Source organism: Taeniopygia guttata, chromosome 26, assembly GCF_048771995.1.
Source record: "Taeniopygia guttata chromosome 26, bTaeGut7.mat, whole genome shotgun sequence".
Lineage (NCBI taxonomy): Eukaryota > Metazoa > Chordata > Aves > Passeriformes > Estrildidae > Taeniopygia > Taeniopygia guttata.
In genome coordinates this window covers 2123609-2147681 of record NC_133051.1, presented here as the reverse complement: position 1 = coordinate 2147681, position 24073 = coordinate 2123609, and the positions used below count along the sequence as shown (strand labels likewise).

The following is a 24073-nucleotide window of genomic DNA, read 5'->3' as shown; positions in this document are numbered from 1 at the left end:
TTCCTCCTCTTCCTCTTCCTCCTCCTCCTCCTCCAGCCGGGGCCATCCCGGTGCTCCCCAGCCCCATCTGCCCATTCCAGCTCCAGAGGAGTTTTCCCAACGAGGCAGAAAAAACCACCACCAAATCATGGGGTTTTTTTCCTCCTCTATCACCTTATTTTTTTTTTTTTTTCTGTGCACTTTCCCACAGTTTTGAAAGGAATCTTCCATCAAACCATTTTATTACCCCGACTTCCTCTGACAAACCCGGCGCGGAGCCCTGAGCGGGGCAAGGTGAGATTTCCTCCATATCCACCCTCTGCTCCTTCTTCTCCCAGGAAAAGCCCCTGGTTTTGCTGGCTCTAGAGTCCAGGAGGAGGGACAGCTTCCACTCAACACGCTGCCAGCAGCTGCTGCCATCTCGCCAGGGCACAGAGCCACCGGGAAGTGTCACCGGGGCCGGCAGTGCCAACACCGGATCGCTGCACCAGAGAGACCTCGGCACAACAGGCTGCAGACACAGCCTGGCTTTTCCTTAAAAATAAAATAAACCCCGGGAGAAAGGATCCAGACTCACCCTGGGCTCCTTTCCCTGCGCATCCCGGTGCCAAGCCCGTGCCCGTGGCGCAGGAATCCCTTAATGATTCCCTGCAGCTCATCCCTGCTCCAGCAGGATCCCTGCGAAACAAATCGTGGCTTTGGAGCTCTCCTCGCCTCCTCCTCTGCTTCTCCTGCCTCTCCCCTCTCCCTTTTCCCTGATGCCATTCCAATTCCAAACTGGTTTTTGTCACGGGCAGCCGGATCATCACAACGCGTTCCGTGCTGGAGCCTCGCCTGAGCCGTGCCAAGAGCCGTTTAAATTAGGAAAACTTGGTAAAAAACAAAAACAAACCCTCAAGCAGCGTCTTGGCTGGATTTCACCTCCCAAACACTTGGAGAGGGGGGGGAAAAAAAAAAAAAAAAAAATTAGGAAGTTTTTCAAGCTGTGCCCGGCCCCATCTTGATCTGCGAGTTCTGTTTGACTTGAAAAGGTGCAGCACAAGGAGGTTTTGTAAGAGATAAAATGGGTGCAAGCCCTTGCCCTGGGCTGGCCCGGGAGCCAGTGCTGCTGTCACAGCCCCACGGCCACTCAGGGGGCTCTGGGGCCACCCCGAGTGTCACCAGCTCCGTGCAGGGCCATGTCCCAGCCCCTGGGGTCATTTCCCAGCCAGCTGCTCCCCCTGAGTTTCAATCAGGTGCATCCAGGGGTGGATTTTTACACCTTCCGAGGCAAATACGTGGGAATTCCAGGCTCTGAGTGGTTTTATTTTCTCTCTTTTCCCTTCCCTCTCTGCTCATCCCTCTGTGGGAGATGCCCACGGAGCAGGACCGAGCTCTGCGCCCTGCAGGATCCCTCTGGCCGCGCTGCAGGAGCTGCAAACCCAAGAGGAAGGGACAGGAAATTTTCCAGTTCCCACTTGCAGAAGTGGCAGGTGACACCGAGGTGGCAGCGGGGTCATTCCGGGAGCAGAGCAAAAACCCAGGGTGGCCCTGGAGGAGGAGGTGGGATCCCCTCCTGCACCCAAAAATGGGGAACAACCTCTGCAGACCCCAAACCCACCTGCCAGCCCCATCCCTGAGCTTCAAAGCCACGGGGATGAAGGTGAAAAATAAAACAACATCACAGCACTCCCTTCCCGAAATAATTTCCCCAAATCCTTCAGGCTCCCAAAGCCCACCACGGAGGGGAAAGGCAAGGAGCCATAAATGTGTATGAGTTATAAACGCCGGGACCTCCGGGCTTCTCCTCCCGCCTTTCCCGGTGGGAAGAATGAGCCCGTTCCCCTCGCCCCCCACCTTGCTGCCACAAAGGCAATCCCAACCCCGCAACTCTCCCCCTCCGGACCGACAAGAAAAGAGAAAAAAAGGGTGGATGGAGGGGTGGGAAAAAAGAAAAAAAATCAAAGGAGAGAAAACGCTGAAAGCCAGAGCCCCCCGGCCCCTCCCCAGCCCCACAGCGAGACACAAACATCAGCAGACTCAAAGCATCCCCGGCGGAAAAGAAAAGCTCCCGGGCTCTCCGGGCAGCAACTTCACAACTGAGTGCACTCGCATTCCTGCCGGGTTATTAGGAGAGAAAGGCCGAGGGCCCGAGGAGATATTTTAGTGTCACTTGGTTTTATACATTGCACTGATTTTTTGGTTTTGTTTTTGTTGTTTTCCGAATGCTCCCTGCTCTTCCCCTTTCCAAAGGGGATGGAAAACCTACAGCTGCCTGGTTTCCAGGCAGGACAGCGGGGCTGGACACGGATTTTACAGATCTTTTGGATATTATCTGTTTCTCCAGCCCCTTCCCCACCTCCCCCAGCAGCAACTTTAATCCGTTTTATTCCACCTCGCTCCGTTTGCTCAGCCTTTCCCCCCTCCTTCCCTGACCCCGCTGGGCGACGCATCCCGGGCTGCAGGGGTTGGGAGGGGGATTTTCCACACCGATCCCCCTTCTCCTGCACTTTTCCCCCCCATCAAATCCAACTTTGTGCTGCTCGGCGGTGCCACCTTGGATTTTGTATTTTACCTGCCAGCGCTGCTCGATCCGGCCAGGAAAGGACGCACCCCACATTGAGAATCCCGTTAAAAAAGGGGTTGTGGGATGGGGGAGATCCACAAAAAAAAAAAAAACAACCCCAAAAAAAACCCCAAAACAACACCCCCAACAAATAATAAATTAAAATTCCACATCCAAATAAACGGGGAGCAGCTCAAAGCAGCAGTTCCCAGCAGCATTTCTGGGAGATCCCAGGAGCAGAGGGATCTGATCCACAGCCCCCAGTCCCACACCACAAAGGGCAGGAGAAGCCGGAGCCTCGCAGGGCTCCACAGCCCTGACAAAGCTCCCTGCTTTGGCACAGGGAATTCTGCCCCTTCTCCCCCACATTTTCCCCTTTCCCAGTTCGATTTAAGCAACCTGAAGGAGAAAAAAAATGAAACAAAAAGGGGGAGAGCAGAGTAATTTTTCCAAGCCTGATTATTTCCTCCACCCACCCGCTCCTGGAGCTCGTTAGATTTATCTTTGGTGGACTTTAAGGTGGGGTGGCAATTTAAAAAAAATTAATTTAAATCCTTAATTTAGAGTTAAGATTTTGGAAAAGGCTGAGACTTTGCTGTGTTTTAATCGAGGATATGGAGAGGCACGAAAGGGAACACATCCCTGCCGACACCCGGGACCGGGTCATGCCGCCTGCGTGAGACACATGTTGGGTTGATTTAACATCAAATCCCTGCTCTCCACGGAACCTATTCCCCGTGTAAATTTTTAACACAGCAGCAGAAATTTGTAAAAGTAAATCCTCCTTCTGGTTTGGGTTAAAAACAACCCAAGCTTTTAATACAGAAACTAATAACAATTTTATTGTCTGCCCCACAGCTTTACGACGCTTGTGGAGAAGTGAGGTCTTAATCCGATGGAAGTTGGGGTGGAGGGTGGGAAAAGGAAAATCTTGGGGTATCAAGTGATGGGGAGGGAAGAGCTGCCTGAAGCTGAGGAGCGATCCCAGGCAGGAATTCGGACACAAATTCCTCCGGGACTATATTAAGAGCAGCAGAAAAAAAAAAAAAAAACTAAAATAATCTCAGCACAAGTTTTCCGAGCGGACACTTCCCAGCCGTGACTCCCGGCAAAGTGGGGTTGGTGAATTATTCCCTCTTTCTCCTCCGCACATTTTTCATTTGTATTAAAAAGTGCAAAGGAGGGAGAGAGAGGGAGACGCACGGCCCTTGGCTTGTCTGCGTTTTAAACGGGGAAACGGAAAAAGAAAACCCAATTACGCTCCACTTGTTCTCTCCCATCCACACCTCCGAACGCGCCTGCCAACCCAAACCAGATTTCCTACACCCAAAGAAATATCCAGAGCCATCCGCGGCACTTCCCGAAGTGCCCTTTCCTCCCGGAGAGGGGCAGGGGGGGAGCAGACAAGGCGCGTTTGTTTATCCCACGGAGCGGGGAGAAGAACAGAAATCCCTGAACTTTGCCGGGAGAGCATCGCAACGGCGGCGGACACGGCGGGGGGAAGGAAGGGGATGCTGCCGGAGGCTGATCCAGGGCTCCGGGTGAGCCAGCAGCCGCTGTCTGCCCGGGAATTTCGGAACTCCCATCCCAGAAGACGATGCTCCGTAATAAAAACTCTTCCCGAACGCGTTCTCGCTGCCGGTACCATGAGCAGCCGCTGCCCGCAGCGTCCCCGCTGAGCTCCCGCGGCACCGGGTTACACAGATCCCCCCCAAATCCTTGGAAAAGTCCCCCCAAAACCTCTCTCCCCGTCCAAACAAAGGCGCAAAGAACCCCCGCAAACTTTACAAGCGGCTGCAAAGCCAAGCACGGGTGAGCCGCGGGGCAGCGGCTGCCGTCAGCCCCTCCGGAATCCAAACCTGCGGGGGTTTCTCGGGAATATTCTCCAGCTCCATCCGAAGCCGTGCCTCGTCCTCCTCTCCCTCACCTTGCGGTCGGGGTTAGGGTTTTGGAAGCGGCGCTGGATTTTCCCAGGGCGCTGCGGGAGCGGCGGCCGGGCTGGCTGCAGGTTGTCGGGGACGGCGGCGGCTGCTGCTTCTCCCAGGAATTGCAAAACTTGGGGCAGACTTAGGGATTTCTCTCCCAGGAGGGAATCACAGCCACGGGCCCAAGCAGCGGCGGGTCGAGGCTGAGTTAAAATGTGATGGACGAGGGGGAAAAAAGGGGGGGGAAACCCACCCGAGCCCTCCAGCAGCCGGAATTAAACCAAAACTGCCGGAAAGAAAGGAAAAGATGGAGAGGAAATGGGAAGCACCAACAAAGGGAGCGCTGGGGCGGCTGCAGGGCAGGGACGGCCGAGCCCCCCACCCCCCACCCCGGTGCGCTGCCCCCTCGGGGGGTGCGGGACCCCCGAAACGCCGCAGCGGAGGCGGGTCCGGATCCGGCACCGGCAGCGCGGCTGTGCCGGCGGCAGCGCAACTTTCCCGGGGCTCGACCCCCCCTTCGCCGAGGGGGCTGCGACCCCCGCACCCCCCTCCCGGTTACCGGCCGCCCAAACGCCTCGGGGGCGGCGGCGACCCCCGTGCCCGCCCGGAGCCGGGGCAGCCCGCACGCACCGGGACCCCCGCGCTGCTCGGGGCGCACCGAGCGCGGGGAACCCCCCGCACCCCCCCGGGGAGCTCCGCACCGCGGAACGCCCCCAGCCCAAAGCCCTCTGTGCCCCCCGAGCCCCCACCCGCCCGTACCCCCGGCTTCCCCCAGCGCCGGCCCCGCTCCCTTTTCTTTGTCCGGGCGCCGTAACAAAACTTCCGAGCGCGGCGCGGCCGAGCGCGGGGCACGGTTCACCGGGGCAGCGAGGGGACACCGGGGGGACCCTCCCCGCGCTCCTCGCTCTCCCCACACCTGCCGGGGGGTCCCACCCCGCGTCCCCCTCCCCCGGGGGGACACCGCACCGCTCGCACCCACCTGGTCGCGCCGATGGCCGCGCTCCGGGGCGGGCATGAGCCGCGCCGCCGCTTCCCCCGCCAGCCCAGCGCAGCCCTCCCGCACCGGCACCTTCCCCAAACTTGGACGGGGCGGGCGCGGCGGGGCCGGAGGAGCTCAGAGGCGGCGCGGCATGGCCGGGGGTGGGCGGCGGGGGTTGCTCCGTTGGGAGCGGGGCTGGGCACGGGCAGCCGGGGCCGGCCGGGCCGTGGCCGCGCTCAGGTCCGGCTCGGCGCGGCGGCGGCGCGGGCGCGGCGGCGGCGCGGGGCGGGCGCCGGCCGCCCTACCATAGTTCCTCTAAAGCAGGTGCAGCCGCTTTCCCCGCCCGAGCATCGCCCCCTCCCCACGCCGCCCCCCGTTCGCTCGGGGGAGTTGTTTTTCTTTTTTTTTTCCTTTTTTTTTTCTTTTTTTGGGGGTCACCCCTTCTGGTTGGAGCCTCCTCCCCCCCATCACCAGCACCACCCCATCCCCCGCGTCGTCGTTCTTGGTCCCCCCCCTCTCCAGCGTTTTGCTCATTAATGCTTCCGCTAATTGGTTTCTGCCGCGTTCGGTCCCCTGTGGGTTTGGGGAAGGGGGGAGCGGCGGGGAAACTGAGGCACGGGGGGATTGGGGACACGGCTTCGCAGGAGCGGCCGGGTGGGGAAAGAACGCTGGAAACATCGAGTTCAGCGCACGGGACAGGGGCGCTGAGCCCCATTTAACGCTGGGAACAGCAAAAGGCTGAGCTGGTGACCCCAACACCTCCAATTCCGCTCCGTGACACCCCCTGTGACACCCCCTGTGACACCCCCTGTGACACCCCCGGTGACACCCCGACATCCTGTCCTTCTGGGGGAGCAGAGCTGTGTCAGGGTACCGCACCCAAACCAGCACCCAAACATCTGCCAAGAGGCCCCAAAGCTCCGGGAGGGGACCCAACCCAGCACCCAGGGGTGCTCCCAAAGCCTCTCCCAGCGCTGGTGACACGGGGCAAGGTGACACAGCTGAGCAGAGCAGGGAGCAGCATTCCAACCTTGCCACTGCCCAGTTTGGGGGTGAATCCCCACCTGCACAGGCCAGGGATGGACGATCCCACTCCCACCTGGAGAGGTTTTCCAAAGCCAGTTACATCTGGATGGCACCAAAGAGCAGCCACTCTCTTCCCTTTTTTTTTTTTTTTTTAATTCAAAAGCAGCTCTTTTGAAATTTCCATTTTATGGACAGCAAAAGTAGCTTTAAGAAGTGAAATTGGAATGAAAAGTATTTCAACCCACCTGGATTTTTCTTTCCCCTATAATTTAATTTTTTACAGGAAGACTGTTTATGGTTGGTTTGGGTATTTTTTTTTTTTAGATAATCTATTATTGAATGAAAAGTTAGGGAATTTCTGTGAGAAGGGAAAGCTGGTTTTCTACTACCACATTCTGATGGCCCTAGGGAATATCCCATTGGTTTTGTCCTCAAAATTCTTCCATTCAAAGGGACAAACAGGATGAGGGTGAGCACCAGGCTGGTTCCTGGGCTGCACTGAGCCTGCAATCGAGGTCTTAACCCAACTCTGTTGGAGTCCTGGGATTTTCCAGAGGGCTTGGCTTGGTGTCAGTCCCCTCTGGAGCTGCCATCAGGGATCTCCCTGCTCTGCAGAGCCCGTTCCTGGTGGTGGAAGGTTCATGGAAGAGGCTCCCCAGGCCCCGTTTTTCGGAAGCACCACTCCCTGCCAGCCCCTCCTTTCCCTCTCCCAGCCACGGAGCACCAGGAGAACCTCTCCAGCCAGCTCTGGATTCTGGGTCACCCCTCGGAGCCAGGGTGGCCCAGCAGGGCTGGCTCTGCCTCCCATCCCATCGCCCATGGGACACTCCACCAGAGCAGGCTGCTCCAGGCCCACCCAGCCTGGCCTTGAGCGCTTCCAGGGATGGAGCAGCCGCTTCCCCTCACTCCAGGCCCTTGTCCAAATCCCTTTCCAGCTCTTCTGGAGCACCTTCAGGCGTGAGGAACCTGCGCTTCTCCAGGCTGAACATCCCCAGCTCTCCCAGTATGGCAGGGGAGATGTGGCCCTTGGACCAACCCTTGATGGTTCAACCCCCGCCGTGCTCAGGACTCAGAGTTGTGGGACACCCCACCCCACTTTAGGGGATCCCCACGTGGGAAGTGCAGCAGCTTCACCCCCCCAGATCCCTCCTGACACACTCCAAACCCCGGGAGCGCTGGAAGCTCCGAGACCTTTGTGAGTTATCCCCCCACCCACCAGCCCATGACAAACACAAATCCACTTTTATTCCACCCCAAAGTGGCATTTTATGAGCAAAAAAACAGCTTTGAGTGACGAGCCTCGTCCAACCTGTGCTTGCCCTCCTTTCCCTGGATCAGAGGAGCCTCTTTGAAGACATCAAATATCATCAGAGCCGGAAGGAGCTCAGGAAAAGCCGTGGGCAGCCTCCCCCTGAGGGCACTTTGTGAATCCAGCCTGGCCCCGGATCCCTCTTTGTTCAGCTGTGTCAGCCTGGGGATGGGGCAGAGCAGGGGGAGGGATCTGGGAGAGGAGACACGGATGGATCAGGGTCACACAGGGCTGGTGCAGCTCCTTCCCCGCTGGGCTTTGGTCTCTGAGGGACCACCTCGCTCCTGGAAAAACGGTGGGGACATCAGGGATGAGGAAATTCCCAGGGAGGAGACCACAGCAGCTCCTGCAGCGGTGCTGAGCTCCCAAAAGAGAGACACAGGGAAAAAGGGAAGGGGGAAAAAAACTTCCTTTTGTTCTGCACTGTGGGAATCCAGAGCTTCCCTCTGGCTGCCCTGGGACCCTGGCAGGGGTCAGGAACCCCCCTGGACAGAGCCCCCAGAGACACTGGCTGTGATCTCTGTCCATGGAAAAGAGTTTTCAATCTTACAGCATGAATTAAAAGCTCTGAGGTGTTTGATAAGAGTAATAATTAAGTGTGGCACGGGTGCAAAAGTAAAATTTTAGATTTCTAGATTAGGGGTTCAGAGGGGACAAGATGGAGGAAAAAAGTCTTGTCCTTTTTCTCCTTCTTCATGCCCTCCGTGTTTCACTGTGGTGTTGGCATTTTTCTGTTGGTTCAGGCTGGGGACACACTGTCCAACGTAGGTGACAGATATTGGCACGTTATTGTAAATCCAGCACAGGTAGTTTGTGGTATTTAATGTTTGTAAGAGAGTCCTTCTGCCCTCCCAGGAAAACTCCACCTTCCTCCTCTTCCCAGCTCATCCTCACTCTCAGAGCTGCAATCCACTCCCAGCTGTTCTTCCTGACAAAGTTGGGCCGTTTCTCCTCCGGGGACTGTCTGATCTCATGAGCAGGATTTGAAAACCTTTAAAACCCGAAACTTTTCAGCCAAAGGACAGCGGTCCCCTGTTTGGCTGGCATGGGAGCAATCCCAGTTTGCTGTAAGGAAGCCGAAATCTTCCATGGAAAAGGTCAGTTTGGGTTTGTCCTGAATCCCACCTAAGGAAAAGCAGCTCTCAATCACCTCACCTGAAGCATCCTCATCCTTCCAGGAAAGTTCTCTCCAAGATGAATCCAGAACCTCTTTGTCACAGGTTCTGAACTGGCATTTCTGGCAAACAGCTGGTGGATAACATCTCCTTTGCTTTCTCTTTTTTTCTTCGGAAGGAAGAGCAACTTCAGAAACAAAATCTGAGTTTTCTGAATGTGCTCGCTTGAAAAATCAGTGATTTTTCAAATCCCCCTGCACTCCTGTGCTTCCTGCCTCGTCCCAGATTCTCTCTCTCCTGCTTCCAAGGCAAAATAAAGAAAAAAGCACATGGAAATATGAAGCAAAAGAGTATTTGGGATGGAAAAATTGAGAGAATGAAGGAAGAAAGTTATGTTTTCCTTCCAGAGCAGTGTTTTGGGGATGGTGTTGTGCATTCACACAGCTAAACTCCAAATTCCCATCCATTCCAAGGAAAAAATTTCAACTGATGAGCAGCAAAACTGATTTTCCACCTAAATTTCACCATCACTATTCACTGCAGCACCCCGTGACGCCCAGCAGTGCCCAGAGCCCGACCCTGTGCCCGCTGCCTCTCCTCCCTGAGCACCCACACCCGAACCCCCGGGCTCATCCCAGCCCCTCCAGGCAGGGCAGGGAGCAGGACCAGCCCTTCCTGGGCCACCCCTGTCAGAATCTGAGGTATTGATGATTCTGAGATTGTAGAAAGTCTCTGTCTGTCAGCCCCACTGCCAAAGCAGAAGCCATAATTGGTCTGTGCTGTTTCAAGGTTGTTTATTCTGTTTATCTCTCACATGTTCTGCTGCCCTGCCGCAGCTCTGTCCTGCAGGGCAGCGTGTGGGGCTCTGCCCTCAGTGGGATGGTACAAACATTAAATACCACAAACTACCTGTGCTGGATTTACAATAACGTGCCAATATCTGTCACCTACGTTGGACAGTGTGTCCCCAGCCTGAACCAACAGAAAAATGCCAACACCTCAGTGAAACATGGAGGGCATGAAGAAGGAGAAAAAGGACAAGACACACCCAATTTCCTCCATCTTGTCCCCTTTGGACCCCTCATCTAGAATCCTAAAATTTTACTTTTGCACCCGTGCCACAGTTAATTATTACTCATATCAAACACTCAGAGCTGGTAATTCATCCTGTAAGATTGAAAACTCTTTTCCATGGACAGAGATCACAGACAGTGTCTCTGGGGGCTCTGTCCAGGGGGGTTCCTGACCCCTGCCAGGGTCCCAGGGCAGTCAGAGGGGAACTCTGGATTCCCACACACCCCCAGCCAGCACCGGGCTGGAGGGGCTGGGGGTCACACAGAGACCCCCCGAGGGTCGGGGCTGACCCAACCACACTCCCAGTGCCGAGCACACACATGCAGCAATCCGGCCCTGCAGCTCTTGGACCCCGCTGGGCTCTTGCGTAAGGCCGAGGGATGATGCAGAGGGTTCCTGGAAGTGATGAGAGGCTCCTGGCTGCCCCATAAAGCCACAGGCTGCTGCCTGTGCCGGGGCTGGCACTGCTCCCCTGCCGCAGCCAGCGGGATCCCGGCGCCCTGGGACAGAAATCCCCGGGGATCCCCAGGCTGGGGGATCCCCAGAGCTGCACAGAGAGGGGAGAGCGAAGAAATCAGCAGCAGCTTGGGCTCAGCTCAGAGCTCAGGGTGGGTTTTGAGGGAGCTTTCACCACCTCAGATCCCTGTGCTGTGCCTCAGTTTCCCCCGTTGCACTCTGAGGGTTGGACTCGGGTTTTAGGGAGCTGGAGGTAATGGATAAGGGAGGGAGAACCCCAGTGCCTGGGAGTGCTGCTCCCACACAGGGACACGAGGATGTTTGGGCAGTCTGGGGGTCCCCAGAGAGCACCAACCCCCCTGTGCCTGCAGAGCCCCACTCCAGGAGAGGAAGGAGCTGCAAGCAGCGACCACCCAGCCCGGGTGGAACTCCCCAAACCCTGCCGAGACCAGATCTGCCACCACAGCTGGGCACGCCGGACTCGTGGCTCCCCTGTCCCCATCAGTGCCGTGCTTTTCCTGTGGGATTTTCCCCCCTCTCATCTTTTTTTACCATTTCCCTGCTTTTCCAAGAGCAGGGCTCAGCTCCTGGCTGCTGCCGTGTTTGCTGTCCCCTCCTGCTCCTTCAGGAGATGCTCACCCGCACGTGGTGGCCGCTGTCGGAGCGGGAATTACTCACGGTGTAAGGTTGGAGGAAGGAGGGGGGAGGCCACATTCGCTGCTTTGTCTGCAGTTGTTCATTTCTCACCCTTTGATATCATTTTTTTTCCCCCTCCTCTCTTTCTTCTCCTGCCAACGTTCTCCGTCCTGGCTCCCTGAACTCCCTCCTCTCGTTCTTACGTTGGGGTTGGAGAATCTGGCTGCAAAAATGTTCTTTGCCGTGGTCACAGAGGGATCCCCTCACACCTGCCTGGCAGAACCAGTCCCTCCCCTCTTCCCACTCTGCCACTTCCACATTTGCCCATTTTTGCTCATTCTGGGCCCAACTTCCCCCCAGCTCCGTCACAACGTCCCCCACATGTCACCAACCAAGCCTGCCCCGCATCCCCCCTCAGACCTGGAGAGTGGCACCTCGGGTGGGTTAGAGGAGGGTAAAAACCACCCAGAAAAGCCCAAATCCTCGCTCCAGGTGAGGTGTAGCTGCGGGAATTCCTGTCCTGGCAATGCCAGGGCACATCCTGCTGTGCCCGGGGAAGACTCAACAGAAAAGCATTCGGGACACTCGGTCCTTCCCCTTCTCCAGCACACCCGAGGCAGATCAATGAATATTTTAACAAAGAAATATTTCATTAAAAGAGTTGATTGCTTAATGAACTGTCCCTGTGAGCCATCAAAATGCAATGGTTTTTTTTTTTTTTTTTTTTTTCCCTGCCTTTAACGAAGGCGAAGATTCATATCACGAAGAAGTGGCTTATCAAATTACCGTAATAGCTTGAGTAGAGCCAGCCCGGGCAGCGGTGTGGGGAGCCCGGGGGCTGCTCCCACCACACACGGGACCCCACGGATGTCACCGAGCCAGGTGGGACCAGGGCAGGGTCCTCATGTCCCTAAAACCAGAGCTTGGGATAGTGGCAAGCAGGTTTGCTTCCCTTTGGGCAGCCAGGATTTGGAGGGAAGGACAATTCTCCATCCCTTTTTATCCCCAACCCAAGAGCGTTGTGATAAAAGGACGTAAAAGGCATTTCTATCATCTGAGGGCATTAATTGCAGCAGGGCTCCAGCCTCCTCTGCCTGGCTCTTGGAATCACAGAATCTGGGAATGGTTTGGCTTGGAAGGGACCTCAAAGTTCCTCCAGTTGGGTGGAAAGGCATCTAAAAATGTAATTGCTGTCTCTTATCAACCCTGGGTGCTGCTGGTATGCTCTGAGGAACCTTCACTGCTGCTGCTGCCCCAGAGCTGCCAGGCAGGACAGGGGCTCGTCCTCCTCATTTTGCCTTTGGAAGTTAAATGAAAATGTCCCTGTTGGTCCCAGTTTTCCTGACGGTTCCTCCGTGCCGCTCCAGGCTCCGGGCTGGGCACGGCTGGAGGGATCTGGCCATTAACAGGCGGGAAATGAACAATAACCTGACAAGAAACGACCAATTTTCCATCAATTAGAGCGAAGCTTCTTTTTGTCTTTTAGTAAAATTAAGTTTTGCTGACTGGTGATTACTTTGGTCTGATGACAATTCATTAACGTTTACACGGGGAGGATGCTAATGGCGAGGAGGAGAGGGAAGGTGCTGGAGGAGCCGCAGAAATGTGGGCTCGGAGGAGCTCTGGAGGTCAGGACGGGCAGGGAAGGAGGGGAAGCATCCCCCAAAGCAGGGCAGCAGGAAGCCCTCCCGCCCCTCTCTGCAGGAGCACAAAAGTGCTTTGTTTGGGGCTGGAATTCTGCTCCTCCTGCTGCTTCCCCCACTGGGCTCTGGGTTTAAGGACACTGCAGCGTCCCTGGGGCCACCACCAGGCCAGGGTCCCTCAGAGCCGCTCCTGGAGTGTGGGGACGGTGGGGACAGGGTGGCAGCAGAGCTCTGAACGTGGCATGAGGTGGGCCAGGGGTGGGCAGTAACAAAACCAACCAGGGAAGCGACCACCAGCACCTCGAATCACCCAAACCAGGCACAATCAGCCTGAATTTCTGTTAGAGAGGGAAGGGGGAATTGGTGCTGAGTGTGAATATTTGTGTATTTATGGACATGTGTGTGTGCAAGGCATGAGAACCTTCCAAAATCAAGTTATTGCCTGGATCAGAACCAACTCTGCTGCTGCATCAGGCCTCTCCTCAGCTGAGAATCCATCCCCAAAGGCAAAGGCAGAAGTTCCTCAGGCTGCTGCTCCTCTTGCACACTGTTGGGGCTTGGATATACCCAGCTGAGCAGGTTTGGGGGGAAGAAACAGAAACCCTCCTTCCCACAGGAGTCACCTCAACCCTCATTTCCCCTCAAAAAGAAAAAAAAAACAAAAAAACAACTTCCTGGGGTGTTCCCAACCCCAAAACTTCCACTTTTATTGACCTATTTGCACAGGCTCCCCAGGTTGGCAGGGAAGGAGCTGCCTCTGCGTTCCCCTGGAATGGAGCAGGGATTTGCTCATCCCCAGGGCGATTGGGAAAGCTCAGGGAGCATTTACTGTAAGAGGCCTTTGATTCACTTCGAGGGCTCTGGCAGTGGGATGGGGAATGTGTCGGATCAGAGGAACAGCAGAGCCCTCCCTGCCCACACTCCAAACTCCCGGGATTTCCCCAAATCCCAATCCCAAGCCAGGCTTGAAGGATGCGAGGATTTAATATCATTTTCTCACCAGGTTTTCTGTCCTTCCCCCGAGTTCAGGAAGGGTGAAGTTTGGGTTTTTTAGCAGGACGGGTGACACAGGGATGGTTGGCTCCCTGCACTGTTTTGTCACTCTATTTATAATTTTATTTGGGAGGGGATTTCCACAAAACCCCATAAAAACTGGGGTTTCCCATCAAAAAGCTTTTCAAGTTCTTTCATGACCTTTGTTCAACAATGACCTAATTTCACTCAAACTCTGGCACAGCCTATTCCTGAGGTGGGAGGAGAAGTGGCATTCAAAATTGGGTCAGTTTTCATTAAAAACCCTTCCGTTTACTAATAGTTTTTCGTGTGTCAGAAGGACTGGGATGGGCTCCAGACGCCGGCTGCCCTTCTTCACTGGAGAAATGGGTTAATCTTCCTGGGAAATCACCGCTCAAGGACTTTTTGGCCCTTTTTCTCCTCCCAAAAGTTGGGATGGACGTGGTGTTTTGGTGGTGCCCCCTCCCGAGGCTCCTGGTGGGGTGTTGGGTGTGAGAATTCAGGTGGGATGGGGCTGATTAAAGCTGGCTGTGCCCGTGTCACCTGTGTCACCCACCCTGGGTGTGCACCACGAGCCCTGAGCTGCTCGTGGAACCTCAACTCCATCCAGGGATGGAAAAAGAGCGGCGGGGAGGGGAAGATCCCACACCCTGACCTAATTCAGAGCCTAATCCAAAGCCTGTCCTAATCGGGGGGAATGTGAAGCTCCGAGTCTGATCTCCCAAGCGCAGGGAAGGGGACGGGAAAGGCGCTGGGATCCCCACGGAGGCTCCCGGGGATGGAGCGGGGAGTGGGGAGGGATTGTGGCCTCGGCTCTGCTCCCACGGTGCTGAGAGCTGCCCAAATTCCCTGCTGGGATCCTTCCTGGAGGATGGATGCCCTCGGAGCCTGCGGTTGAACCCCCTGAGAGCCGCGGGATGGGCCAAAACCGGCACAAAACGGGCGAGGCGGGGAGGGAGGCGCAGCCGAGAACCGGCGCTCGGGACCGCTCCCGCTTCTCAAATGTGCAAATTATGCAGCCATTTCACGGGACACTTAGGAGTCAATTTGCAACGCGGCTCAGGGGGGAAATTGGGCACATAATTCCCCTGAACAATAACCGGAGCGGCCGCTTAATTTAACTCCGCGCCTGGACCTCGTTAACGCGTGCCGAGGGGAGGATGCTGCGGGCGCCGGGGCCGCGTGTGCGCATCCCCCGCATCCCTCCGCACCTTCCCGCATCCCTCCGCACCTTCCCGCACCTTCCCGTATCCCCCGGGCCCGCAGCGATGCCCCAGGGCAGCAGGGGCTGGCTCGGGGGCTCGGCAGGTCCCAGCCCGGCTCGCACACGCTCCGGCAGCCCCGGCACAGTGGCAGCAGGCTGTTCTCATTACAGCCCAATGAGGCTGTTTACTCACCCAGCTGGAGACAGTTAGAGAGTGATAAATAATGAAAGAGAAAACATGATTTTCCCCTCTGTGGTTTCTATTTGTGTAACCATATGTCACAGCTCAATACGGCCGCGTTTTTTTTTTTTTCTGCTTTATTCAGGAAAGAGTTGATTTTTTTTCCACAGTGCTGTGATTTTTCCCCCTGACTTCTCTCTTTTTCTTTTCTTTTTTTTTTTTTTCCTTTTCTCTGCAGAGACAGAAGTATTTCTGTTTGTTTTCTTGTGAAACTCGCTCGGACTGCGACTCCTTAAAGTCTGGCTTGTCCTTTGATAGGATCGTGCTCAGCTTCTTTTCAAATACCTGTCACGGGGCTGCGGGGAGAAGAACCAGCTGAGAGGAGCGTGGGGACCCCGGCCGAGCCGAGCCGAGCCGAGCCAAGCCCGTGTCTCCCTGGCTGGAACAATTCCCACGGGAGGATAAAACCTTCCCTGGCACGGGAAGGGAGGGATGGGTGAGGGGCGAGGGGTTGGTTTTGTATCTCTGTTTCCTGAGGGCAACAGAGCAGAGCCGCTGCTGTTGGCAGGTGGGGAAACTGAGGCAGAGGGCTCATCCAGGGACCCTGCAGCCCCCAGGCACCTGCGGGATCCATCGCTGAGCGTCGGGAACGGGGTTTGAAATGGGGGAGAAGGATCTGAGGCAGCCTGAGAAGGAGAATTAGGCTCCCCCATCCCCGAGGAAAGGCCCTGGCAGCACCGGGAGAGCTCCGGGAGCGCTCCGGGAGCGCATCCCGCCCGTGCCCTGGGGAGGGCAGGTCCCTGCACGGCCCCTCTCCCTCCCCGCCAGGTACCGCACACCTTCCTGCAGCAATTAGCCGCGGCTCCCCCGTGCCGCATCCCGTCTCTTCTGCTGCCATGCCCCCGGAGCTCCTGGCACGCTCCGGGGATGAGTTTCCCCTCGGAGCACTCCCGGCCAGGGGTGTGCGAGGTGGTTTTTTTCTTTTTTTTCGCCCCGGCAAGTTCTCCGGCTTCACAACATCCTCTTCCCGCAAGAGGAATCGTTCTGGGAGGGAAATTATCCCGGTGACCTCATCCGTGTCTGCGGCATGAGGTCACCAGAGCCCGGGGAGCCGCCAGCTCGCTCCGAGGGTGTGCCCGGAGCTCGGCTCATCCCGATCCGGCCTTGGGCTCGCTCCAGAGCCCCAGCCCAGCTCCCAGGAAACTCGCAATTTAGCGTGGCAAAATTCCCAGGGGCCAAAGAGGAGCGCGGGTGTGGATGTGGAAGGGAAGAGCCCGAGTGGTGCCGAGCTCCAGCATCCTCGCCCTGCTCTGGGTTTGGTCCGTGGAGTTCACCCCAACTGGGAATCGCTTCCCAGCAATCCCACCCTGTCCTTGAGAGCGTTTTCCAAATGCTCCTGGAGCTCTGGCAGCCCTGGGGCTATTCCATGGGGAGTCTGGGCAGTGCCCAGCACCTTCTGGGGGAAAAGCCTTTCAGTGGTGTCCATCCTAAACCCCCCTGATACAGCTCCAGCGTTCCCTGGGTGCTGTCCCTGGTCACCTTTGTCCTGAAGTGGCACCGAGTGTCTCCCTCACGCGCAGCTCCCAGCCTTGGTGGCTCCAGGCCCCATCCTCTGGTGTGGAACCACAGTGATGTCTGATCCCTCCAGCATCCCAAAGCCTTGGCTGTGTTTAAATCACCTCAATTAAACTTAGCAAACACACCTCCTCCTGGGGCTGCTCGCTTTTTCCAAATGTAGGGAAAGCATTTCTGGGGGGGTTTTGTGTGCAGCAATCACATACAGAGCCATTCCCACCCCGCCGTGGTGCCCACATCTGCTCTGTGACACCCTGCACTGACAGCTCTGGGGGCAGAACGGCCTTTCTGCACCCTCCAGGTCTCACAGAGGTCCCACGAATGAGGCTGCCATCCAAAATGTGCCCAAATTCATCCAAATGCTGGAGAAACAGCTGTTCTCCACACTGCAGCCACCCCATCCCAGCAAAGCCACCCCAGCTCGGAGGCTGAGCCGCGTGCTGGGTGTTGAACACTTTAATGTTGATGGATTTGTCCTTCTTAAAAGCAATTAACTGAGGTAAATCAGCATCTTCTTGCTTCAGGTCACAAGAAGCTCTCACTGCAGGGCTTGAGCTGCAGATTTTGGTTCCCTGACCCCATTCCTGGCCCAGCACTTCCACAGCCCCAACCCTCTCCTCTCCTCTCCTGCTCCTCCCTCCCTGCCAGCAGCACCAAACGAGGGCTGGGAATTCCTTGCAGGTTAATTGGGGTTATTTCATATTAAAGCCCCTTTTCCTCTGGAACCAAACCCGCCCAGCCCCGCTGGCTCTGCCCTGTCCTTGCTGCAGCTCTCCCTGCACGGGGGGGTTTGTGCTGGGGATGTCCCCCAGGTCACTGTCCTGAGGTGGGTCACAAACCCCAAACCCTCCTGCCATGGGGTGAGCCCCGCTGCAGGTGCCACCTTGGGGAGCTGATGGCACTGGGAGGACCCAAACCCTCTGGAGGGGATGGATCCTTTGGTTTGATCCACAGCCCATTGGAAATGCCCATCCGAGCTCCCTCCTGTGCCTGCAGCAGTTCATTAACGTGCCCACCTTTCCTGCCATAAACCCACAGGCTGGTAAAATCCAAATTTTAGCTGATCCCAGATCAGCTGGGAGCTGGATCTGACACAGCTGCAGGGAATATCAAACCAGCTCCACCCTGCCAGCGCTTCTACCTGCACATCCCTGGTCTCCAGGCCTCCAGCCATGGTTTTCCATGGCTTTTTCCACTCCTGGCAGTGCAAACACCCAGCCCCTGCTGCTCTCCAGCCCCTCCCGGCAGTGCCTGGGTTAACGGGAGGCACTTGGATAGAAAAAAATCCCTTTTTTTTTCCCCTTGTTGTTGTTGTAGCAGGAGATAGGGAGAAGAAAAAGCGTTGGGCTCATTTATCTGGCTCACAGTGTCGCTAATGCCCTCGGCTTGAGGCCAGCGTGAGAGATTGGGAGGTAAATCGGCCAAGTCATGCTGTACAAACATTTCAAAAAAGAAAGATATTTCCAGGCTCTCTCGCAGGAATCCAGCCCTCCTCCTGCTGGGGGACTGCAGGATCTGGAGCCCACTTTACCTCTGTCTGTGGGTATTCAAAAAGCAGAAGATCACCCAAAAGCAGTGCTGGAATTTGGCTGGGATGCTCAGGGCCTGGCCCTCACGGGGAATCCCCAGGGATATTCTTGTCTGGGCAGTGGGCACAGTTGGATTTTTAAATAATAATGGATTTAAACTTCCCAGGGACGATGTATTTTCAACAATATACGCTGAGATTTTTTTTATTGCTTACAACATTTTAATGGATGGGTCCTTTGTTATTTGTTAAAGGCCCATTGAAAACGTCTTTCCACTCTCGTTCCTGTTTCTGAAGCAGTTCATTAACATCCCCACCTTTCCTGCCATAAACCCACGGACTCAGGCTCGTAAAATCCAAATATCTGCCAGTAAAATCCCGGCACAGAGAATAAAACCCCGCTCAGTGCCCACATAAACCACGGGAGGAGGTTTGTGCCACCTCCTGCAGCAAGGAGTGAGGGTGGCACTGCTGGGGTGTCCTGGCTGGGGGAAGGAGGGGGACAGACCCTCCTTGGGACATCACAACCTTTTTTCCCCCGGATTGAAGGTCCCAATGATTCTCTGGGATCTCAGGGGTCGAGTTTGGGGTGTTTTGGCGGGGGGTACAACACCAGGAGCTGCCAGCTGTGATTGCACCCTGCCAGTTTTGCAGTGGGAAGGGCTCGGGGTGGGAGTGGGGAGTGCGGGAGCGCTGCTGGAGAGCCGCAGCTGGGCTTGGCTGGGTTTGGTGGAGGAAACCTGCCTGAACAGGGAGCCTGTGACTCGCAGCCGTGGAACGGCCTCGCTTTTCCCGGCGCCCGGGGGTGGAGGAGGTTGGATCCGGGGTTTGGGGCCACCGTGGCTCTGGAGGTGCCGAAACCCCGCAGCGTTCCTGGCCTGTAGAGTTGTGTTTTTTATGCTTTATTACATTTGTATTATGTATAAGTTTTGTTCCATGTACCCCCAGTTCTGTAACGGTTCCCCCCACATTTTCCCATCTTTCCCTGCAGGTCCGTTGTCCCCAAAAATGCTAAGCCATCTCCCTGTTTACCCCGGATGCCTGTCTGTCACTCAGTGTCCCTTTCCCTCCACCTGGAATCTTCCACCCGGGAGCCGGGTGATAGGCAGACGACCTGGGACCCTCCACCTGTCTGTCCTTCATTGGATGTACCCCTTTATCCCACTACCCTCAAACCCCCCGTGGCATTACCCCATTGGCTGCCCGGTTTCCCCCGTTCCGTATTTAATTCATTCACGTGGCGCACTCGGTGATTTCTCCTGGCCGGTCCCAGTGCGCTTCGCCCGCTCACGCTGCTCCAGCAAACACAGGCGCGGCACGTCTGGTTCCCTTCGAATTATTGTTTTCCCCATTGGATTGCAATAAACGGAATTTGCCCCCCGGAGAAAGACTCTCTTCATTAAATCGCCGTGGGGTCGCTGACTGCTCTCCGAACTCTGACAGCGCTGCCCAAAGCCCGCGAGGGTTCAGGGGAAGCGCTGGAGATCTGCCCGCTCCCCTTCTCCCCAGAGCTAGCCGGGGCAAGGGAAAGGCAGAGGGGAGAAGAGAGCATCGGCACCGGCCCTGGGATGGGATGGGATGGGATGAGAACGAGGATTCAGCCTTTGGATTCTTCCCCTTTCCTTCCCCATCTCAGGGAGTCAGAGCAGGGTGAGCTCAGCCAGGCTCTCTGCTCCATCACCGGGGGTGTCACACACACAGGGGACACCCCCAGGGCCACCCCTTTGTCCCCCTGCAGTTCATCTCCGGGCCGGGGGCTCGCTCACACCGGGCTGGGCACCTGTGTGGGCACGGGCAGGGCCAGCAGACCCCTGGCAGCCCCCGGCCCGCTGCCGGGTGTGCCACGGAGCGTTCCAGCCTCCCATCGATCCGTGCCGGGCTGGGAAAAAGCTCCTGGGCTGGGAAAAAGCTCTGGTGCCTCATTACCATAAGGACCTGACAGCGAATTTGGCAACACAGAGCCCTGGGGGGACAGGTTTGCCCCCTGGGCACCAGTGCCAGCACAAGCAGCAGCACCCTTTTCCCTTTTCCCTTTTCCACTTCCCCTTTTCCCTTTTCTCTTTCCCATTTCCCTTTTCCATTTCCCCTTTCCTTTTCTCTTTCCCCTTTCCACTTTTCCTTTTCCCTTTCCCCTTTCTCCTTTTCCCTTTCCCCTTTCATCTTTCCACTTTCCCCTTTTCCCTTTCCCTTTTCCCTTTCCCTTTCCCCTTTCTCTTTTCCCTTTCCCCTTTCATCTTTCCCCTTTCCCCTTTCCCCTTTCCCCTTTCATCTTTCCCCTTTTCCCTTTCCCTTTCCCCTTTCCCCTTTTCCCTTTCATCTTTCCCCTTTTCCCTTTTCCTTTTCCCTTTTCATCTTTCCCCTTTTCCCTTTCCCCTTTTCCTTTCCCCTTTCCCCTTTTCCCTTTCCTTTTTCCTTTTCCTTTTCCCCTTTCCCCTTTTCCTTTTCCCCTTTCCCATTTTCCTTTTCCCTTTTCCCTTTCCCTTTCCCTTTTCCCTTTCCCCTTCCCCCTTTTCCCTTTTCCCTTTCCCATTTTCCTTTTCCTTTTCCCTTTCCCCTTTCCCCTTTCCCCTTTCCCTTTTCCCTTTCCCCTTTCCCCTTTCCCTTTTCCCTTTCCCCTTCCCTTCTCCCTTCCCATTTCCCCTCTCCCTGCCCATCCCATGTCTTTTCCAGCCCCCTGGGCTGGCCGGACCCCTCATCCCCCACCTCCCATGCCCGATCCCGGAGCATCCCCGGTCCCACAGCCCCGTCCCCGCTGCCCAGGCCCCCCGGGACCCCCTCGCTTTGCTGGAGGGCACGGACTGAATCCTCGAGCAGGGCAGAAATCTCCGAGTCCTCTTTAGGTGTCCCAGGAGGAGGCAGATCTGAGGGAAGGCAGCGCGGAAGGCGCCTGCAGCAATGTCAGTGCTAGAACAGCCGGGCTGACAGGATTCAGAGCAGGGATTAAGGCTGGGATCAGGGATGCGGGGAAATGAAAAAAGGCTCTGGCTTTCAGGCGTGTCTCCACCGTGTTTGTGCTCGTGTTTGCCGGCCAGGGACGAGCTCTGGGCTTTCAAAGGCTCCTGGAGAGGCTGGGGTTCACCTCGGAGCTCCTTCTCCTCTTTCCCCTTTCCCTTCCTCTTCCCCCTTTCCCTTCCATTTCCCTTTCCCTTTCCCCTTTAAATCTGCCCCTTTTTTTCCCTTTAAATGTGCTTTTTCCAGGAGGAGGCAGTGGGGCCATCCTGCTGTCCCTGGAGCAGCCAGACCCGGGCAGACCCAGCCCTGCCCCGTGGGAGGCTGCACGGAGCATCCCTGGTTCCTCCCTGAACATCTCTGCCTGTTCCCAGGAGTTTCCAAAACCTCCATGTTTCACTTCCTGACCAAACTATTCCCACTTTTGGGCCAGGACATCCCTGCCTCCCTCCCGGCCTGGGGCTCCAAGGTGGTGACTGCAAACTCCAAAATCCCTTTGCTCCAGGCTGGTTTTACTGCCCAAGGAAAAGCTGAGCAGCTGCCTCTCCCCGAGCTCCAGGACCTGCAAAATATCAGCATCATGGGAACCTCAAGGAGAGTGAGAAGGGAGCAGGAAAAGCCAGGACACTGGGAGCTGTGGCAGGCAGGGAGCACCTCGGTCCCCCAAGGCCACTTGTCACCCTGACACAACTTTCCCCTGTCCCCAGAGGCGGGCTGCTGTGTGTTTGCACTCCAGCAATCCCAAATCCCCCTTCCCAAATCCTGCTCTGGGCCCTCCCCCCTCAGCTGCAGCTCCCAGAGGGTTGGTGCTGCTCTGTTTCTCCTGGGAGAGCTGGGGAAACAGGAGCCAGCCCCGGCGGGATGCTGGGGACAGCCAGACCTACCGAAAATTGCTTTTCCAGGGAGAAAAAATCCCACCCTCTTCGGAGCAGGCTGAGTCCTCAGCTGGGCTTGGGGCTGAGCCATGCCAGCCGCTGGAGGGGTCCCCTGTGCCCCAGCCCCCTCCTCACTCAGGTCTCTGGAGAGGGAAGGGCTTTGGGGTCTCTCTGTGGGGCAGAGGCGGCGCTGGCCCCAAACACTCTCCAGAGCAGGGGCAGCTTTAATCCCCAGGCTCTGCAGCCTTCAGGCAACGCTTCCAGTCAAAGCAGAGCTGCTCTCTTTTCCCTCCAGCCCATTCCCTGCCTTCCTGGCCTTTTCCCCCCTCTCTTATCTCCACACAGCCCACGAACTTTCTCCCAGTGCTGCCCACCCTGCTCGGGGCTCCCCTGCTGCTCTGTTCCCTGGTTTCATCCCAAGCATCCCTTCCTCGCTCAGCCCCTTGAGCGAGCCCAGAAAACTCCCTGGAGCTGCTGGAGACCCCCTGATGGATCCACACTCCAGCCTCCTTCTCCTCTCCACCACTCCACCTCTCTCATTCCACAGCTCCCTCTTTTTCCTGCTGGAGATGCAAAGGCACCAAGTTCTCCTCCCCATCCCTCTTTCCCCTTCTCCCCTCCCCTCAATTCATCCAACCCTCTCTTTTTCCATGTGGTTTTTTTCCCCCTTTCCTTCCTACCCCTCTCGCCATTTATTTATTTTATTTTTTTTTTATATTTAAGTTTTTCTTTTAACTTTCAAGGTCACCACGGACAGACAATGCCACCAGTGCCTGTTTGATATGTGAGCGCTATTGGCGTCCATTGCCACGGTTTCCGTGGTAACACAGTAACCATTAATTTTCAATTAAAGTAGACAAAAAGCCCGATGACAGCTCCAGGTCTGCTGAAGATGTCAAGAATCCGTATTAATATACAGCAAGAGAGCATAATTGTGTGTCCATCTTCCCGAGCAACGAAAATGGAGGGATAATTACCAGCTAGAAAGCCACTCTGTAATTTTGTTCTTACTGTCACCACAACCCTACATATTAGCATAAATTAAAAGCAGGGTTTATTGTTACCAAAGTGCATTGATATTTCCAGCCTATTTTCTTCCTTTTAACTGTTTGTTGTTGATGGGTGACTCCTGGACACTGTGGGTGAGCCCACGGGAGCATCCAGCATGTCAGGAAGGAAGGGATGAAGCTCTTGCGGTGCCACCCAGGTGGAAGGAAGGGAAGGGAGAAATTCCAGCTCCATGTGTGGCACTTTTCCATCCTCCTCATCCATCAGGAGCTCTGTGAATCCCAACTGCTCCATGGTGGGGGCTCTGTCCCATCCCACATCCTTGGGTTTCACCACGGAGCTGGAAGTGCTGCGAGTCCCCGGCTGCTCCACGCTTGGTGACAGCCCAGCTGAATTCATGAATTTAAGTGAATGGAAAAAAAAGTGGGTTCCTTGTATCATATCCAGGCAAAGCTGTCCTTCAAATGGGGATTTAGTGTAATTACCCTTGAGGGAGCGATCCTCGGGCAGTCAGTCACAACACTGACCTGCTGCTGGGATCTGACAGGGAGATTACAGCTCAACAAAGGCCTTCCCTTCCCTTCCCTTCCCTTCCCTTCCCTTCCCTTCCCTTCCCTTCCCTTCCCTTCCCTTCCCTTCCCTTCCCTTCCCTTCCCTTCCCTTCCCTTCCCTTCCCTTCCCTTCCCTTCCCTTCCCTTCCCTTCCCTTCCCTTCCCTTCCCTTCCCTTCCCTTCCCTTCCCTTCCCTTCCCTTCCCTTCCCTTCCCTTCCCTTCCCTCAGGGTTTGGGGGCCCAGGTGCTCACGGATGTGGGGCTCAGAATTGTGGGGCTCAGGGACATTGGGATCAGGGATGTTGGGATCAGGTGCACAGTATTTGGGGCTCAGGGATGTGAGTATTGGGATCAGGTGCACAGGATTTCGGGGCTCAGGGATGTGGGATGTTGGGATCAGGTGCACAGGATTTTGGGGCTCAGGGATGTGGGTGTTGGGATCAGGTGCACAGGATTTTGGGGCTCAGGGCCTCGGGGCTGTGGGGCTCAGGTGTTGCCTTT

The 24073-nt window shown here is 56.1% G+C and overlaps 1 protein-coding gene and 1 long non-coding RNA gene across 5 annotated transcripts in view; both read right to left on the bottom strand.

Moving 5' to 3' along the window:
• Positions 1-5701, bottom strand: part of FOXP4 (forkhead box P4) — a 61965-nt gene extending 56264 nt beyond the window's left edge. Inside the window, exon 1 of one of the 4 annotated variants that reach the window (XM_072918658.1) lies at positions 5429-5701. The gene's annotated coding sequence lies outside the window, so the exon portion shown is untranslated. Of the gene's footprint in view, positions 1-556; positions 2609-5428 lie in introns of those variants that run through there. The other 3 variants (XM_030291730.4, XM_072918657.1, XM_072918656.1) reach the window with 3 other exon arrangements.
• Positions 5702-23044: 17343 nt separating this feature from the next.
• On the bottom strand, positions 23045-23597 carry LOC140680663 (uncharacterized). The gene is made up of 2 exons (XR_012052016.1): positions 23507-23597; positions 23045-23410 (listed from the first exon to the last, which is right to left on the bottom strand). It is a non-coding gene; the product is annotated as an uncharacterized lncRNA (long non-coding RNA).
• Between the last annotated feature and the right edge of the window lie 476 nt (positions 23598-24073).